The sequence below is a fragment of the Rhagoletis pomonella genome, unplaced genomic scaffold, assembly GCF_013731165.1.
Source record: "Rhagoletis pomonella isolate Grant_MI unplaced genomic scaffold, Rhpom_1.0 Rhpom_scaffold_00017, whole genome shotgun sequence".
NCBI classification, from domain to species: Eukaryota; Metazoa; Arthropoda; class Insecta; order Diptera; family Tephritidae; genus Rhagoletis; species Rhagoletis pomonella.
Genome location: NW_023458571.1, coordinates 2,642,659 through 2,649,772, shown reverse-complemented (window position 1 = coordinate 2,649,772; position 7,114 = coordinate 2,642,659).

Genomic DNA, 7,114 nt, shown 5'->3' with positions numbered 1-7,114 from the left:
CAAAAAACGTTTTTTGTTTCGCAACACTTTAGCTTAATTTTTAATAATCCGGTTAATCGTTTATGAAGCTTGAATACATTTTCTGGACACACTCTGCAAGACCTTTCCAACGATATCTCAAACATGTCAATTGGAGGTCTGGATAAATACTTCCAAATCTCGTGTATATATATGCGAGTCATTTCAGCGAGCTACTGTGGCTGCTTTCGTCATTCGCGCACACTGCCGTGCGCTGTGATAAAATTTTATAAAATATACCAGTTAATACATAGTTGTGAGTAATTCCTCAAAACGTGTGGAATTTCGGGTGCGCTTGAATATTTTTTGAGTATTTTTATTTTGAGGAATTTTCTCTCGATATATTTGCAGATAACAAATGCAACCATATTTTACTGAACAGAGTTGTTAAATCGCTCTGCAAATTTTTGAACAAAAAGCTTTCCGAAGTTTTATAAAGAGCGAAATACACCACACAAGCGGCTTGTCAAACATTCTTCAAACCTACTTTTCCCATTTCGCCATACTCTATGCAAACATGACTCGTTCAAGCAAAGAGTTTTAGTTTTCTTCCTGTTCACAATGTAACAGAGTTTGGTTTTCTTCGATTTTTCTCTCTTGCGTCCTCATTCGGTGAAAATTCCACTGCGAATGAGGGGATTTTTACCATACACAACGTAAGCGGTTTGATCAAATGTCAACGTGGTGGCCAGAAAATCAAAAATTTTTGATTTTTGTTCACATTTCCCTCAAACGGCTTGTATAACTTTCAAACACCCCATTCACAACATAAATAGCTTTAAGCAAAGGGATATGTATTTCGCTTGATTTGTCAAGCCGCTTGTGTGGTATTTTTCGCTCTTAAGCACATCTGCATTTGCTGCTAAATATTCAAAATGTTACCGAAAATTTGTTTCATTCCATCGTTATATTTTCAACTTATTTTGAACTTGCAAAATCTCTATAACGAATGGAGAGAAAACGCATTGTTGGATCATAGAAATATTCATATTGGTGATAGGAAAGAAAAAAGTTTTTGAAGTAAAAGATTCTTCTTCCAAATTAAAAAAAAAATATATCTGCATTACTAATATAGCCCTTTTCTAATGCTTCAGTAGAACGTTTATTTAGTAGTTTAAAAATGTGTAGGACTGGCTTGAGGACCAGATTGAGCACTGATATAAGGTGCGTTCGTTTAAAATCTCCAGTAAAAAACATCCAACAGCAAAATTCCGGGGCAATGTCATCTGTTCTCTCACAAGAGAAATATATCCCAAATAGTACGCGAACAGAAAATTTGCAGAAACTTGCAAGTGAGATGAACAGCTGATAGAATTTTTGTTTACATTCAAAATTGTAAAAATTAAAATGTACGAAAACTCATCACAAAAAGTTTTCCTGACATAGTTTATTGATTAAACGAATAACTACTTAGTTCTTACAACTTTAATTAGTCGCATTTTATCATTTTAACTTCCAAACCATCAAATTCAATTTTGTGATTTGCGTAAATTCCTACTAGCTGTTTTTGAACAGCTGTTCTCCTGTTGCCAAATTGCTGAACGTACGCGAACGCAAAAAATTTAAAGTTTTGGTTAACTTTGAACAATTAACAGCTACACGAACGCAATTATAGTTGCAGCAATATTATATACAAAGCAAGGCCTTATAAAATAATGGTGATACTTTGTTTGAGCCGCAAGAACAAATGTACCAATTGAATTAGAGAATGCAATTAATTTTTATACTATGTACCAGGCTTGTTGCGAATATTATTCCAGAATAAAAGTCCTTTCCGGATAATAAACAAACCGCCTGTCCAAATTAAATAATTTTGGTATCATATGAAAGAGGACTGAATAGCTTTTAAACAGAAATAACGAACGACCTCTATTTATATTTTTTTATAATTTAATACTAAAGAAATTCATATACATGACACGAGGTTTGTTCTATGGTAATTAAGTAAAATTTTGTATTGAATTATTTTTCAATATGTGACTTTCCCCGTTTAGACAAATCAGTTTTAAAGCTATTTAAGTCCTCTTTCATTTGATACCAAACTTGTTTAATTTGGATAAGCGGTTTGTTTATTATCCGGAAAGAACTTTTATTTCGGAAGAATATTCGCAACAACCCTGCTATGTACCTGTAAATAGTATGTAGTACACAATACTCGTATCTGTAGTATTGAGTAATTTTTTGGGATTTTGAGGATCTTTCATTTGTTTTTGAGGAATTTGGTATTTTTTTGTGGCAACACTGGTTTAGAACTTTATTTATAAGAAACATAGGCTGACTTCCAAAACGTACAAATACAATGTTTGGATACTGTTTTACTGCGGTATTTAAACTGTTTGTAAATGCAGAGTTGCGAATCATTGCAACCATATACATTGCATATTTTGAATATTTAATAAAACAATGATCACCATTTTGGAATTTTACATTTTTAAAACACCAATGGTAACCAAAAACAAACGAAGCATCAACGTTGTTTCTGATGCGCTGGTTACTCTAGCGACGCGTTTCGATAACTTTTCGGATGCGTTTTGGAAAAGTATACATTGTAAACCAATTGTAGCATTGCTTAAGTTGTTGTTTTTGACAACCTATTTGTTGGTTAATGACTGCAAATAGTTTTATACCAAATTAGAAACCTTAAATAATCTATATATATAAAAATGAAATGTTTTTCGTATGACCGCGATGCCTGACCAAACGGCTGAACCGATTTCAAATCTGTAAAAAATGTTTTTTTTACCTTCTGTGTGGAAGGTTTTTCGATTTAAAAAAATTTGGACTTTTTTGTTGTTGTTGCCGAAAAATGAAGAATGCTGAGACGTTACGATTTCACAATTTCATAGAGTTGTCACTAGAGTTAAATGTCACTAAACTACTAAACGCCTGGACCGATTTGGTTCATATTTGGAACATATATCAGCACCATTAAAATAAACATTTCTACCAAAAATTTACTCGCTAGGTGGCGCTGGGGCCAGGATATTCCTAAAAATTGCATTTACTTGCCGATTTGACTCATATTTTGAACATAAGTTAGCCAATTGAAAAGGAATATTTGGACAAAAAAATTAGACGATAGGGGGCGCTGGGGTCGGGGTATTCTCAAAAATTATTTTACGCTAAGAGAAGGATAGATATCTACTATATATTTGTGGAAGTATGTATGTATGTATGTATGTGCCAGGTTGCAGCCTAACCGGACGGACAGAATCGAACGAAATTTGGACAGAGTATTGCCATGATACCTGGGCCTATAATAGGGTAAAAAATTGGGATTCGAAAAGGGGCGTGGCACCTCCCATAGGCGTGAAATATTTAATCAGCCATAACTTCGAAACTATAAGTCACATGAACTTCAAATTTGGTATACAGTCATATATATGGCTGGTGCTTATAGTATGGTATAAATAAATGAGTTTGTAGAAGTGGGCGTGGCTCATCCAATAGGCGTGGAATATTTATCAGCTATAAATCCGAAACTATAAGTCATATGAACTTGAAATTTGGTATTCAGTCATACATATGGTAGGTGCTTATAGTAGGGTATATATGAATGAGGTTGTAAAAGTGGGCGTGGCACATCCCATAGGAATATTTTATCAGCTATAACTCCGGAACCGTAAGCCACATGAACTTGAAATTTGGTATGCAGACATAACTATGGTAGGTGCTTACAGTAAAGTATATATAAAGGGGTTTGTAAAAGCGGGCATGGCACATCCCATAGGCGTGTCACTTAGGGTTGGTTACGACAGCCAGTACTGCAGCAGACGGTTAGTCTTAGAGGAAGTGTCGAAGATTCCACCAGAAACTGAAGCGGTTAGTGGGGCGGAGGTTGGCAGTGATGGAGACGGAGTGGTTTCGTCAGGAGAAGGAAGTGGTTCACCGATACAGGAAAAGCGTGGCGGTTCCGCCAGCTCAGTGAAGAAGAGGTCGCAACAAGGAAGTGGTAATGGCAAGCCAGGCAGTGTTTCCGGCAGGAGGAAAGCCGCTAAACCACGTTGCAATGGTGATACGCCGGTGGCCGGAAATGGAAGCGGCTGTGGGAGCAGTAGGCGCGCTTTGAAGTGTCCCGAAGAAGGTGGTCGGCAAAGGCGAGCAGTTAAGCCGGAAGCCAAGGATGAGGTTATACATGTCCGGGCAATGAGGTCGACGCCGGCGAAAGAGCGAGATGCGGAAACACTGGGCAAGTTTCAGCGTGGGAAACCGGATTTTGCAAGATGTGCTAAAGGCAGTGCGGCATGAAGGCAGGAGTCTGGGTGTCATGGACAGATGATGCGGCATAGATCTGGCGAAAAGGGTGCCCACGAGAAGAGACATGGTCTGGTCACCACCAGTGGCCGGCAGAAGTACGACCATGTGAGATGGTACACTCCCGGAGATAAGCCGGAAGCAATGTCCAGTAACGCATTGTGGTTGTACATGTCGCAGCAGAAGAAAAGCTTTACCTCCAGGCAAAGACTTGAATGGAAAGATCCGTTTAAGATTGACAATCGGCTGAAAGACGCAGTGCATCGAATCCAGACAATGGGGAGACCGAGGACCAAGATGAAAGTGGTCCACTTGGAAAGACTTGCAGCGGTTGGAGCGGCAAGTGTGTCTGATCGGGGCGATCGGATTTAGGTGGAGGGCAGTGTGGCGAATACTGCGGCAACACAAAGCGAACAACGAGAAATAGGCAGAATGCTCGAGGAATGACGTTGACTGTTCCACAAAGAGAAACGTCAAGTTGGTTGAACACTGCGAACAGCGCGAGAAAGAGAATGAGCGATGAACTTCAGAACGTTCGAGAGTTGCCATGAGTGCGAGCGCAGGAGGTATATAAGAGCCACGACACAGCGGAGTTGGAGAGTTACAAGTCAGCAAGCTACAAGTAAAGTGAGTTGCGAATAAGCAAGCTAAAAGTTTAATTGTGTTAACAAGTTTTGTAAAGCGTTCTAATTGCTTTAACGAGTATTGTTAAGTGTTTTTACGGTATTAGCAAGTATCGTAAATTGTTTGTTGTACAATAAAGTTAATTGTACTACAATTTGGTCATCGTGAGCATTTATTTAACAATCCAGCGATACGAGCCGGAGATTATTTGGGAAATCTCTCAAGGTTTCAAGGATAATCGTAACAATATAAATATCCCGTGTCACCGTGTTCGTTTACGCTAATATCCGATACCGCTTAACCGATTTTAATGAAATTTTGTGGGTGTGTATTGTTGGTTCCGTCTTAAAAGATAGGATAGTTGTAAACCCGAGAAAAAAAATTTTTTTTTTCATCGAAATTTTTTCTATGCTCCTCGCATCGTGCTTTGCTAATATACATATAAAAATCGAACTTTTCCTAAACGGGTCGACTGATCTTTATGCAATTTTTTGTGTTATATATGGTAGGTATAAGAATCGGAAGTAAAGTATATTTCATACCGCTAGGTGCAGAGGGGCGTAGCACCTCCCATACAAACCGAATTTTTCATATTGCACATCTCTGCAAGGGTTCATGGTAGACTACTCGAATATGATATGGAGATATATGCAAGCGTTTGCATATTCATAGATAAAAATTGCGGTTATTGGAAAAAGTTACGTGGCACCTCCCATACAAACCGAATTTTTCATACTGCATATCCCGCAAAATGTTCATGGAAGAGGTCTCGAACTTGGTATGGAGATATATGAAAGCAATCGCATACTCATGGAGATAAATTGTAATTATCGGAAAAGGAGGCGTGGCACTTCCCATACACATCGAATTTTTCATACTGCATATCTCTGAATGTGTTCATGGAAGAGTACTGGAACTTAGTATGTACAAGATATATAAAACGCGACTGGTCATGAAGAAAAGTTGGGGCTATCGGAAAAAGGGACGTGGCATCTCCCATGGTAAATTACTCGAAAATGGTATAGAGATATATGACATCAATCCCATGCTCTTAAAGAAAATTGGGGTTATTTGAAAAGGGGACGTGGCGGCTTTCAAACGCACTGAAACTATTACGTATCTTTGTATGCATGTACAGTTTTGCTAAGTTATTTAAGACGGCAAATATGCCTTCTGACAACCACCAAACCGTAATATTAGAAGACAAAGGCGTCACTAAAAATCATGAACGTGAACTCTTGGTGAAAATGTTAGACCAAAAAGTTTCAATACACGGTTAAAAATTTCGGTTTTAATTTTAAACTTTTTGGACTACATATGTGACCAAACTACATAAATTCAAATAATACAAATTTAAAAAAAAGAGGGCACATATGTTGGGTTTAGAATTTGAACAGTTCGGTTTGAATTTTAAACCCAAACATTTTCATAATTAAGAATAAACAATAAAAATAAAATTTCATGCTCCGTCTGATGGGGATTGAACCCGGACAGCCTTAGTAGCAACCAATTGTATCAAGCAGCTTTGCACATTCAGCTACAGCCACGCATGTAAATGTGCTTTCATATGTTGAGTTTGAATCAACACCACATTTCGCTGTGTGCGAACAATTTCTATTTCGGTTTAGATTTTGAACCAAAATTTCTATATATGAAACCTAGAAACTAGAATTAAAACATTTTGGTTTGATTTTTAAACCACGAACTTTTTGGACTAAAATTTAAACCACAATATATTAAAAATTGCTTAAAACTAAAAATTAAAAAATTTATTTTGGGCGGGACGAAGTTCGCCGGGTCTGCTAGTACATTTATAAAAATTAAATATACATGGATTTAAAAAGCTGTTTCAATACAAAAGTTGTATGGAATTGTCACATTACATAACTGTTCAAATCTACGTTTTTTTTTATAAATAAAGCCCTAAACATTTCTTTACATCGGCAATTTCCATATTCTATTTTTACCTTTTCACCCCATTTATGTACATGATTCAAGTGCTTGAAAGCATTTCTTGCTCATTCTCTTCTGCGTTTTCTATTTGCTTTTACACGCTTCGATTCTCTTGAATTCAAGTTTTTGGTTCTTTAAGGCCATGGTGAAATAATAAAAGGTGTTGTAGGTGTGTAAGGCACTATGGGAAATTTGAGCCTATTTTGTGGCCAGAAGTCAATTTACTGACTTCCTTAAAAGTATTTTTTTTGTGTTATCTTACAGA